A 14058-nucleotide genomic window follows, 5' to 3' on the forward strand; every position below is an offset into this window, starting at 1 on the left:
GGATCAGTTCCCATTATAAGGCTTATTTTTTAAAAATAAGGCTTCCTCAGGGATGAACACGATGGTTCATCCTTGCTGCATGAGAAGTGTAAGTTCCCTCTGTAAGGCTTATTATTATTTTGTGTGTGTGTGAAAATATGGCTTCATCAAAATGCTGAACGTTGGTTAATCCTATGTGGATATAACCTCAGTTTAGGTAGATTGAATGGGGAAAAAAATGTTTTTTCCTTCGGCAATGGGAGGGATTCGAACCCCAAAACTCTGTCTCTTAGTTTGAGGCTGGCTCCGACAGGTTTAAAAATTTTGTTGTTCAGCATACAAACGTTATAATAACCGTCGGAGGCAACTATTATGTGTAGGATAAAGCACAACTCCGAGGTTATGATTGGGAAAGTAAGACCCGAGACCGGAGGGTGGGGAGAAGTAAGACTGAGAGCGTGGTCGAGGTCTTACTTTTCCTTACTTTCCCAACCATAACCGAGGAGGAGTGCTTTATTATACATATAAACTGTCAATGATGGATAATTAGATGATCATGTAATGAAGCTACATAACAGTAACTGAAGCGCTAGTAAAATCAATTGAATGACAGTAGGCCTAACTATAAATAGATAATTCAACCACTGTTATATTTTGGCCTGGTGGCTGTGAGGTAGAGCGTCTGCTTAAGAATGTGAAATGTACGGTTCCAATCCTGCAAGAGAAAACTTTTGCACATTTTAGTTGATCTTTGACGATATTTTTCAATTGATTTCAAAACACTCACATATAATTTGAATGTTGATGGTAATATAGAATTAGGAAAAAGTAAAACCTGGTAAGAGGTCTTACTTACAAAAGTAAAACCGGGAAATAGTGATAATGTGAGAAGCACCCTTCAGGTTTATATTTAAAAATAGCTTGTTCTTCTTCTTCTCTCCGGGCGGTGGGGTAGCCTAATGGTTAAAGCGTTCGCTCGTCACGCCGAAGGCCCGGGTTCGAATCCCCACATGGGCACAATGTGTGAAGCCCATTTCTGGTGTCCCCCGCCGTGATGTTGCTGGAATATTGCTAAAAGCGGCGTAAAAACCAAACTCAGTCAGTCAGTCTTCTTCTCTCCGCTGCTATTCGTCCATCGCAGGTAGTAGGTGAGAGCGCAGGGAGCGACTTAAAGTCGTCCCGACGTATTATCGATCGATGAACGGGCTCGCCGCTCGTGATTCCTGTTCTGCCATCATTGTACTTTTCCATTTTCACTGGCACGGCTCTAAGCAGCATGGAAGGTCGTTCGCGTTGAATAGTATCGGTTGTGCTCAGCTGATAATGATGAATGCACAGCTCATGATAGGGGATGATGTTCGGTAATTTTGAGCCCGTAACGGTCTCTCGGGGTGGTATGTCGTAAGTCGCAAACCTGAGTGTTGTCGTCAAGTGCCTACCGAGTGTTATGGGTAGTTCCCCATTTGTTAAGGTCAGCGATCCATCTGACTCGTTTAGTTTGAGGCTGGCTCTGACAGGTGTAAAAATTTCGTTGTTCAGCATACAAACTTTATAATAACCGTCGGACAACATGAGGTGGATATTATATGTTCTTGTTCTCTCCGCTGATATTCGTCCATCGCGGGTAGTAGGTGAGATCGCAGAGAGCGACTTCGACTCGTCCTAACGTGTTATCGATTGTGTGCAGCAGTTAAACGGGCTCGCCGATCGTGATACACGAGAGCGTCACGTACAGATTGAAAAAATATAAAATACTGTATTTATAAAAATTCAAAACAATGTTGTTTTATCCTAAAAGCTATATCGTACACGCTGCCGATCTCACGCAGATGAAGATTGTGGTGGATGCGGATGGTTCCCACTTTTGAGTTCGATTTATTGATGTATTTAAAAAGTATAGGCTTTCGCCATGTGGTGCGCGACGAAGTGGTTGGCGTGACTTTGAATGATACTCATCACGATCCGCTGAGTCAGTCCATGTTCTCGTTCCACATGCACTACCAAATTAGGCGCATCCTGAAAGAAATCAGCACCCCGCTTCCGCAGGACAAGGCGTGGGATGCATCAAACAATCCTTACGATCGGCGTGCGTACGAACGGATTTGCGGCGAATTCGAAATCAATCTGAAAATGGATTAGCATTTGCCGGGTATGAACCATGGGTTGGGTGTTCCATATGGTGGAATGCGCTTCATTAAAGAAATCAGAGAAGATTTACTGAATAACGCCATACTTCACCATGATTTTGCTCTTTTCCGAGTAATTAAATGGTTTTTGCCAGGAGTTAGACCTGTTCGGAAATGCCAAGTGGAACCGCACTGTTATGGAAATTAGTGATGATTTACTGAAACGAGGATTACTACGTCGGAATTTGGTCTGTCGAGTAATGAATGGCGAGATGATCATATAAATCTTAAAGTCGTTGTTGCTTTTATCGTTCAAAAGGTGGAGCAGCCTCAATACATTGAAGATGATTGGAAAATATTTATGCTGGACTCTTTGAAAGGGTTTACTCATGACGGCACCATCCGCTTGAATGATTCGTTTCGAACGTACGTGTGGGCACTGCTAGGCGCGCAGACACAAACGTGTTCCAGCATCGTGGGTATAATGGGACAGCTTACGATGAGCAGAAACAGTTTGTGGCCAACGTCAAGGATGCCATCACGTCTTCGATTGATCTGCCGAGTGCCATTGAACACTATCAAAACATGCTGGAAGACACCCTTTCGAAAGTGGACTACGTGTTCGGCGTGGGGTTGTACATGGCTCCGAGTGACATGCGACTGAGGATCCATAAAGTTGTGGGCTACAACAACGAAATCATCATCGCGACCAGCAATGAAAAGTTGGGCGTCGACCCCGATATCAACATGAGTCACGTCACACCACTCACGAGTACCAGTGAAATGGGGATAGTGACACCACCACCATCACCGGAGTCCAGCATTCAACCCGAACCTGCACCACGCCTATTGGCACAGGCGATGGTAAAAAATCAGCAACACATCGATCGTAAAACAGCGCTCGTGGTCTGTGGAATTGCTGTCAGGTTGTGCCTTATTGGATTAAAAAGTCTTTAGCAGTGACGTACAGCAGACCGGCCATGGCGACATCAAACGCCCTATTTTTTTACCGAGCCACATGACCGTTTTCGACAAGAAGCCTAGCAAACAGGAGACGATGCCAGGCAGCGCTTCAGCGGCTTTGCCTGCCAGTCTCACCAAGGCTTCACCAAGTGATTTGTGGTGCTGTTGGTGGTGTGCCCTCGCCGCCTGTCAGCGATATGACCAGGGTTGATATGATGAAGCCCAAAGCCTTCAGAACGCTGGCGATGGTGATCCCTTGTTCTCTTGTTTTAAGCCTTTCGGCTAACATGATGTCTTCGTGGACGACTCGGTCGATGGTTTCGCGAATGCAACTAATTTGGGATCGAAGCGCTTATCGGTTGTATGATGCCACTTCTAATCGGGTCAATCTTTCATCTCGCAAGCGATGTAGCCTTTCCTCGATCCGACGTTGGCTGATCTCATCGTCGTCATCATCCGCTTGTTCGAGTTTTGTCTCGAAAGCGATACGATCGTCGAGTTCTTTCAGTTCTCTCGACCATGTTGTTCAGGTGTTCTCCATGAATGGTTCGCATGCCTTTTCTAGCCCTCGCAGTTCCTGAACGGTAAATTCAAGCTCCAGTGTTTCTAATGCGGATCGTTTAAGGTGGACAATACGTTGTCAGTTCCATTGGATGCTTCTTGAGCTTCAATCAATCACACTCGCCATGGCACCCAGCTTGATCTGCACCATTTGTAAATCCTTGGCGGTCTTCGTTGAAATATTTTGTCGATAGCTGGCCATATTCAATTAGTCGCGGATAACAAGAGGGGTTTTCTCGAATGGGAATGCATGAGATTGAGGTCCGGAGCATCTTTCAGTCACAGTATCTCCGATCATCGATTTTGAACTTAGAATAATCGCGATAAAGAGGAGCGAGATTTTCCTTTCGTCTTATGGTATCATATTAATCATCCATGGTCGTCTTTAACAGGGTATCGCCTATGCTTTCACCCGGGTCAGGATGCGGCAAAACGGCTTTCGTGCTGGACATGTTGGAAGGATACTATCGGGACGTGTTGGACCACAACCTCATTCTCTGCCCGACTTTGCACCAGAACAAAACATACACGGAGAGAGCGTGGGTGATGACTGACCGGGACGTGCACAAAGTGGATCCTGCAGGTTGAGAGCTTATCACGACAAATGTATAGGGAAGTCAACGCTGTTCGTCCTGGACCACTGTAGTGCAAACAAGGAGATGGCTAAAAACGAGACATGCTATCATACCTGGCCTTCTCGGTCCGACACACGAAACACAACGTTTTGGTGCTGACGCAAATATTTAACTCGGTGCTCAAAGACCTGCAGGAGCAGACACGATGGGTGGCCCTGTTTCACTGCAAGGACAGGGATTCGTTCGAGGAATGCTTGCGAGAAAACGACGTGATTCAGAGCAAACAAGAATGCAACAGTGTGAAAAAACAGCTCGCGCAAAACGAAACACGCAAAACTCCTATTGAAAACGGACCAACCCGTAGCATATAAAATTCGCTAGCTTAAGCAAAACTTAAGCAAATTCTAGCAAAACTTAAGCAAATTTAAGCATAACTTAGCAAATTTTCGCATGTTCGAAATTTTCAATCCATGTAACTTGACTTTCCTATCGCTGTGGTTTGCGTGCGTTGGATTTATTTTATTAGATTTAAAAGTAGTTTGCTATATTATAAGATGGAGTGCAATGAACTGCTTGAGCAAATGATGATAAACGAGGAATAAACCGACAACAAGCGGTAGAGACTGGTGGCGCTGGCCATCTGCAGCAGAACCAAACAATACTTCGGTGGAGACCTCACTCCCTGCAAAATTAACAAAATGCCCGTCGAAGAAATCAACAAGCTATACGCTAGATACGAAGCCAGACTAGGTGCCGAAATTACGCAAATCTATATCAGCATCACATTGTACTTCCTTCCCATTCCGCCGGAATGTCGCCTGTACATGTCCGAAGACCTCGAGAAAGATCCGTTCATCAACCACGCTTTGAACTCTGTCAGCTGCAAAATGTTACACCGGTACGGTATGCTACTGGCTCCTCTGACCGCAGTGATCATCACGGTGAAGCATTGCGGATTTAAAGAAAAAAAATAATATAAACAATAATAATATTATACAAGATGTCATCGACGATGACGGAGGAGGCTGTTCCAGAACAACAACAACAATAACCGACGGAGAGGAATCTGCAATCACAACCGGCGATTAATACCGTAACCAGAAAAGAGAATCCCCCAAAAGTAGCCGCCGGTTGCAAAGGCTGGTTAGCTAGAAAGTATCGTCAATGGACCCTGTACGCCATAGCAGCGGCATGCATCACTGTCATCACTGCATTGCTGTACAATGATGTTGACCCCCGATGGAAAAACATTCGTCAACGACGCGTATCACGCCGCCATGATCAGTGGACTGGCCATAGGCTTCGCTTGATTGAGCAAAATGATCACCAAACAACCAGCACCAAAACTCGATTTCAACCTGCAAGACGTGGGCATGCTGGTGTTCGACTTGGGACTGGCGATGGCAACCAAAGACATTCTGGAAAACATATTGAAATAAAAACAAAATTAATACATACATAAAAAGATGGCCACGATTGCTTTGATGGCCGACGAAGCATGTGGTAGGTAAGTATCTGAGAGACTGGCAGATGACCGTCGGCAAAGCCATGGACGTCGACAACATCAAACCGCTGATCGCTGACAAAGTCAACATGGAACTGAACAACCTGGGAAGCCTCAAATTTCAAATCACGGCGAAAATGTCTCTGGACAAACAGCAGATGGACAGCACCACGGAGCAGGTCCAGCCTAACTTCAGAGGCAAACAATAAGTCGCGACCCAACCCGAGTCCATCGACGCCTCGTTGCAAAACAATACGAGAATCCCTGGGACGCTACATGCACCGGGGTTCCGGGTGGGTCTTGGACAGGATAGAATCTGTCTATCTGGACATAGCCAGATACGAACCGTTCAAAGGAGGATCATACCTGGACTTCCCACCATACTACAAGAAAAAACAAGCCATGGTGAACGTCAAAAACAAAGGCGACGATTGTATGAGGGTTTCGATCAGATCAGCTTTGTTTCCGGCCAATGTTAATTTGAAGAGACCTTCAAGCTATCCCGAAGACGACGGGCTCAATTGGGATGGCATAGACGAAACCCACCCCCATCTCCCAGATCACAAAAATTAAAAAACTGAACGACCACATAGCCATCAACGTCTTCAGACAGGAAGGGAACGAAACAATCGTGCACAGGATCAGCCCCCTCCCGAAAGCATGCAAGACGATCAATTTATTCATGATCCAGCAAGGCGACAAGTATCACTACGCATGGATAAAAAGTTTCAGCACACTGTTGTACGATCAATTGAAATACCACGGGAAAAAACAGTTTTGCGAACGGTGCCTGCACGGCTTCACGAGAGTCGACCTGCTGGAATCACACCGGGAGGATTGACGTGGTGTGGGAGAGATGGCCGTCCGAATGGACATGACCAACGACAACAACAACATCTTAATATTCGTCAACCACAGAAATCAAATGCCGATGCCCTACGTCATCTACGCCGACTTTGAAGCCCTCATCAAAAACGTCGACACCGTCGCTCCGTCCCCGTAAAAAAACTTCACGCACACAACGCAGGAACATGAAGCTTACGGGTTCGGGTACGTGGTCATCCGATGTCGAGGGCAAATGAATGCTCCCGTGTTTGCCAAAAAAACCAACATCGTCCCCATCCGCATGACCCCAGACGACTTCAGAGCTCATCAACGAGCTAGATATTGTCGCATATGCCAGGAACTCCTTAAAGACAATTCCGTGACAGATCATTGCCACATCAGGGGTCGATACCGAGGCGTCGCTTACGCTGAGTGCAACCTGAAGCTTAGAATCAACCCAAAACCACCAAAATCCCTGTCATGTTTCACAATCTTAGCGGTTACGATTCTCACCTTATAATGCAGGCAATCGCGAAGGTCGATGGCAACCTAACGTGCATCTCCTCATTGGACGGTCTGAGATTCATTGACAGCATTCAGTTCCTGCTGTCGTTGCTAGACAGTTTGGTGAAGGCCAACAACCCGAACGACTTTGACATCAGCTGGCGATACAGCGACACCAAGACTCGATATCTGCTGCTGAGGAAGGGCGTCTACCCCTAAGAATACATGGACGTCTGGTCCAGGTTCGACGAGACGTGATTACCCCCCATCGACCGATTTTACAGCAACTTGACCGAGTCGGCCTTCTCCCAGGACGATTACACACACGCAATTAACATGTGGGACAAATTGGGCTGCAAGAATTTGAACGACTACCACGATCTGTACTTAAAAAACAATGTGTTCAAGATATTCAGAAAAACGTGCTTGAAACAGTACGGCCTAGACCCCACGTGGTATTTCTCCACCCCCGGTCTGTCTTGGGACGCACTCTTAAAGAAAATCAGAGTTAAATTGGAATTGTTCACCGACTACGACATGCACCTGTTCGTTGAGAAAGGCCTGCGTGGCGGGACCTTGATGGTCTCCAAACGGTACGTGAAGGCCAACAACGAGTAGGTGGAAGGCTACAACCCAAGCAAACCCGTGAATCACATTCTGTACAGCTCGGCCATGAGCCAGTATTTGCCCACGGACGGGTTCGATTAGGGTACATAACAAGAATTTTAATGCGAAGAACATTATGGCTATCCCCGATGGGATACCTGTTGAAAGTGGATTTGGAGTACCCCACAGACCTCCACGCTTCCACAACAGCTATCCTCTTGCTCCCGAATGGTTGACGGTGAAGTCGGGCTTGATGTCCGAATATCAACGGGCGTTGCTGGTAGATAACAAACTGACCAGCGTCGAGAAACTGATACCCAACTTGATAGACAAGACAAGTACGTCGTGCACTATCGCAACCTGCAGCTCTACTTGTCATTGGGGATGAAGCTAACCAAAGCACACCAAGTTCTAAAATTCGATCAAAGTCCCTGGATGGAGGCCTATATTCGATTGAATACGGATCTGAGAAAAAAAGCAACCAGCGATTTTGAAAAAAACTTGAATAAGTTAATGAACAACTCCGTGTTCGTCAAGACGATGGAAAACATGCAAAAACGTGTGAACGTGAAGCTGGTCAGATCACACCAGGAGGAAAAACTAAGGAAATTAATAGCCGTCCTGGCCTTTAATCAAAGTAAAATCTTCGATTACGACTTGGTAGCACTGCACATGGTTAAAAGACACGTCTACGCCAGTATGAGCATCCCCAACCAATCGAAATGTTTAATGTACAGTTTCTACTATAAGGAATTGAAACAACAGTACAGCGACAGCTGCAAACTCTTGTATGCAGACACAGATTCCTTGTTGGTGAATATACAAACCGAAGACGTGTATGAAGACATGTCGAAACACATGCACCTGTATGACACCAGTGACTATCCGAAAGAACACATGATTCATGACCAAGCCAACAAAAAAGCGCTCGGCAAGATGACGGACAAATGCACAGGCACGCCAATCGTGGAATACATTGTGTTAAGACCCAAAATGTATTCCATTAAAAAGCAGACGATGACGAAATCAGAAAGGCGAAAGGCGTGAAAAAACACATGGTGAAAAAACACTTCAAGCATGCCAGATTCAAGGAAGCCCTGTTCAAGAATAAATCGTTTAAACATCGAATGAACAGTTTGAGAAGCAACGGACACAGGATCTACAGACTGATGACGAACAAGACGTCACTGTCGCCCATGGATACCAAACAATGGATCGCCATCGACAGTGTAAATACTTACGCGTACGGACACACTCGCATATTAAATTTTTTTAAAATATCCTAAATACGTAAACCATGGAAAAAATCTATTACAGTCCAAGCGGATACTTGAAAGGCGCGGCCGCCATCCCGAAACTCGCCAAAGCCGCTCGAGTCTCCGAAGAGAAAGCCAAAGCTTGGCCTAAAAAACAAGCTCTCTGGCAAGTCTACCTGCCGGCGCCTCGGACCATCCCGAGAAGAAAGTTCCACATTTCAACACCGAATCGCATCCATCATGCCGACCTCCTGTTTCTCCCGCATGACAGGGTGAGATGTAAAACCTACAAGTATGCCCTGACCGTCGTGGACGTCGCCAGTCGCTACAAAGAAGCTGAACCGTTGACGACGAAAGATTCGAACAAAGTCGGCAAAGCCTTAGAACGCATCTACAAATGCAGTCGCTTGACCATGTGGCCTTGCAAGTCAATCCCAAACACGAGTTCATGGGAGCCGTGTCGAAGCTGCTGGCCAAATCCAGGTTTGAAGCGGCGCGGCCAGAGCCCACCGCAGCCAAGCCATTGTTGAGAGGTTTTTTCGCACCTTGGCCAAATGCCTGTTCTTGCACCAGTACTGGCAGGATTCAATCCATCCCGAAAACAGAAAGATGGAATCGGTTGTATGCTTGCTGCGAGTGGTGGATGCCATCAACAACGAAGTCACCAGACTAGTCGAAGCCATCCAAATGAAATCCCTCACCGCCGAATCAGCAGCAGCAGCACGTTGATCGGAAAAAATATTACCGGACCGGGTCAGCGTGAGGTACCTGTACCAGCTGGGTGAATATGTGCCACCGATCCAATATGGTCCATGAAAATGTACCAAGTTGATTTAGTCGACAACAAAGACGGCGAACCGAAATTGTACTACTTGAAAGATGGGCAACCGATAGGGTTCATCAGAGAGGAATTACAAATTGTGCCCCCTCGGTGTTTGATTTGTTTTCTCAGGAAGTGTTTCTTCACACACTCAGCCTTTCTTATCTCGCCCCTGTCAACTTTCTAGGTGGAATACATTTTTAGGCCTTCATCCGACGTACTCCGTAATCGGGGTCCGGCAGTTTCATCTTTCATTTTACCAAGAACCGTTGTTCACTTGCCTGTGCAACACGGGATCTTGGATATTGCTTGTATCGTACATGTGTATTTTCTTCGCTAGGTCCTGATACACGTCCTTGGTTTGAATTTCCATCAACATTGAATTGGTGTCGGTATACAGCAGCTCGCATCTGTCACCATATTGCTGTCACCATAAGCCAAGAATACTCATACCCACGTCTGTTGAATATTCATGTGCCACTAAGTCGCCATGGTATTTTACTTCTGCTAAAGGCTGGGCTCGCTATCAGTTTCCAAAGTCTTTCTTCCTGGCTAACTTCACATCCACACGGTTCCTTAAATTTTCCATCATTTTGCCAAACACGGAATTGTTCATCAGTTGATACAGGTTCTTTTCAAAATCCCTAATCTCTTTTTTCTCAAATCCGGCTTCATTCTAATGTAAGGCTCCATCCAAGGACTTTGATCGAGCTTAAGATCTCTGTGTATTTTCTTAAGTTTCATACCCAATGACAAGTACAGGTGCAAGTTACGATATGAACGATGTATTTCACTTTATCCAACAAGTCTGATACAGGTTTTTTCAAGTTGGCTAATTTATTATTTCCCAATAAGTTTCATTAACATTCAGACATCCAGTCTGTATTGACCATTAATCGTTCTAGAGCGAGTGGATAACTGTTGTGCGATTTGTGTAATTCAATGGGATATTCTAAGTCAACTTAGATGGCAAGCTGGCTAAGGCGCCAGGGTACATTGAGGAGCCCACCTGTGACCAGGTTTAAAAACCTTGGAGTCAACGTTGTGTACAGTCTCTTTCAGTGTTGTCACAACCCTAGAGTACAGTACACAGCCCTGCAGTGCACTTAACAGAACCCACGAATCTGCTGGTAAATGACCAGATGGTGGCCACATGAATACGTGCAAACACCTAGTTGCGGGTAGTACAACGTGCAGTAAACTTGGACAAAGTACTGTGACTATGTGTCACTCCACCCAGCTTTGAATGGTACCTTGTAAGGGTGGGAAAGCCGCAATAACTCGGTGCACCTTGTGGCTGCAAGAGTTGTATGGTCCCCAAGGAGTTGAGATTGATGTGCTGTTGAGATTCACAACCAATTATCGAGGGAAAAAATACCAACGCCTTGAGCATGCACTAGTGCGTGGATATGTGCGCTATGTAAATATCCATTAATAATAAAAATAACTTTGAGTACGTAGCCTTTGTTTAAATCCGGTGGAATGCTATAACGTCAACGTTGAAGGTGATCCATTCAAATCACCCAGTGGGTATAAAGGCTGACTCTTAGCCCATCTGTACAAATGTTTTTCATCGAGATAAAAAATGTGCTTCTACGGCTGGCTAGGGTCATAAACTTCCTCATATCTATTATTAGCCTTCGAATACCGTTTCGCAGCCATCGAAATGCCACTTCGTAGACCTATCTCTATAAATAGATTCACATCATAATGCGTCAAAAGTTTCAGTGCTACACCGGTCTTTTTGAGCAATGCATCCCAAGGGACTGCGGCTGGAGTAATACCATGCTGGGTCTAGTTGTATTTCAAACAGATCAGCTAGTAGCAGGACGTCAGTTTTCAAGCATAAATTGTGGTAGTCGCCTAAGTCATACAGCCTAGTTTATCCCATATGTTGAGGGCGTGGTCGTAATCATCCTGTGATATATTCGATTTGGTTAAGTGAGTGTAAAACATTTGATGGGAGGTACTTTCGTTTCAGTGAATCTAAACCAATCATCCATGTATTTGTATGGGTAGACATCATCCTCAGAAACAAAGGTCGAGTTGACTCGTTGGTGTATTGATTCCTTATAGCGAAGGTTGTTCGCATTCACTATACTGTCGAGGGACAATAGCAGAAATTGGGCGCTGTCTCTGATTTTTAGACCCTCTTATGAGAATGATATATGTTTTTCCATGTTATTGGGGATGCACGTTAAGTTACACGGGCAGTTTCGAGATGGCCTGCATGATTAAGTGAGCATCAATACCTCTGAGATTATGAAACACAACGGGGTAGGTATTATTTTGGGGGGTTATTCTAACCTTTAAGTTACATGCATTGTGGGCGGCTCCTCTGTAATGACCCGTGATGTGGTAATGATATCTCATGGAATTACCGTTTAGGGGTTGTTGACACTCGTGACAACCCTTGGATTTCTAATGAGCTCTCCAGTCATCCTTCCCCACATGTGTACAATGTCTCTTTCCCCATCACCCCCACTCCAGCAGTCGTCCTTCGTAATGCGCATTTCCTTATTATTATCTCTTCATGTTGTAGGTAGGTCAGAAATCTTTCCTTTGCGTCATGGCCTCTGTATATCAGGGAGCATTCGTTTTCCCATCGTATATATGGACCAACCACAAAACCCAAACCGCAGTCTTTATGTTCTTGAAATAAAACATAACAGGACTTATATCGGGTCTTTACGTGAAACTTTGTTCTGGATCGGTGGGTGTGACTTGTTCGATATTTTTTTATGAGTGCTTCAGAGCTTGATAAATGACATAGAGTACTAGGGTACGGGCATTTGTTTGGAATGATTATAAACATCTAATCAGCCTAAAGTTTACGGTTGATAGATTGTCAGTAAATCAATTGAAAACTATTTCATAATTAAAAGAATAATGGACCTTAGAATTAGCACTGCCACAGCACTCTCCGATGTCGGTGACACGCAAGGATTTGATGAACCCGGTACTGAAGACAAGTTATACGAACTGCACTTAAAAAACAACGTTTACAAGTGAAGACAAGTTATACTTGAACCTAAACTCGACTGGATAATCAATATTACCTTTACCTACCCATATCTTGTTTTCGATGATGATGGATATTTACTTGAAAAAAACATTAATAGGACTTTTATCGGGTCTTTTCTTCCTATAAAAAAAATAACGTACCTAACAACAATATTAGATAAAACAGGCAGTAACAAATATAAATGATTAGTGACTTGTATGATTTTCCCCAAGATACATGGTATAATGCGGTACAAAGCTCTACACTTTTTATTAAAGTTTTTCTTTTAGGTGTACCAACAGAAGACTTTCAACTTGTCAATGGGTTATAATTACGATGGGTGCAAAAACATATAACACAACGTTGTCATATTCATATACGACCAGGAACAACCACCTTTACAAGCCTTCAGGGGATCGTTGTTATTGAAGACTCAATATGTCTCCTCAATTGTTAATGTCAACTTAATCACTTTTAAGTTTATTAATGAAAGATTGTCAGATAAACATTTGAAGGCTATTTCATAAACTTATGTTTTAAGATGGGATTATGCCCGGCAGTCAATGATGTAGTTAAAAAGTTGATTTCGTTGCATCAAATAAGCGACTTCAAACATCATCTTGCAAAAGGAGTGATTCAGTTTCATATACTGTAAGCCATTAAAAACGCAATTTGACATTCATACTTTCTTTACTCACACTAATTTCAACATATATAAACCTAACTGGCAGATATGTTTGAAGTGAACATCTGTGAATAATTTCATCTGAAAATGTCCAGTCAACAACAACATCAGTGACGCAACAACGACATCAAACAAAGGAGGGGTCACTTGCAGTCAATTTCGTGTGTGTCCACCGTGCGCTGCAAGACATGCTCGCAGTCTTTGGGGCATTGAAAGACACACATTTCTCAGGAACAGCTGTTGGATGGTCTGCAGCCTCTGATGGCCTGTGGTCTGATCATGACACCACCCCCTCCAAAACAATCATGTTCAAGGACAGTTTGGCGCAAGTCTTTCTCCTATACGTCGATAAATCTGTTGACGTCCATTTGCAAAGGATAAGTTAAACCTGGATTCATCTGAAAAAATGACATCTGGCCATGTCCTGTTGCTAAGATTGGCCCCATTTGCTGCCCATCGCTGTCTGGCAAGTCTGTGGCGATGCAATAAGGTTGGACCACGGTACGGGTGACGACACCGGATGTTGAAGGCAGCAAGGCGTCCTTGCACCTTTTGGGCGCTGAAATGACGTTGACTTGTCCCAATTGTCCTCCTTGCCTAATCATCAGCTGTTTGGAACCGATTTTGCAAGTGTGAAACTCGGATTTTGC

The 14058-nt window shown here is 44.6% G+C and overlaps 1 protein-coding gene across 1 annotated transcript in view; it reads right to left on the minus strand.

Moving 5' to 3' along the window:
• LOC124291488 overlaps window positions 1–14058 on the minus strand; it is a 40958-nt gene that overhangs the window by 17210 nt on the left and 9690 nt on the right. The window lies entirely within an intron of this gene.

The sequence above is a fragment of the Haliotis rubra genome, unplaced genomic scaffold, assembly GCF_003918875.1.
Source record: "Haliotis rubra isolate DU_JTF1 unplaced genomic scaffold, ASM391887v1 Scf493, whole genome shotgun sequence".
NCBI lineage: Eukaryota > Metazoa > Mollusca > Gastropoda > Lepetellida > Haliotidae > Haliotis > Haliotis rubra.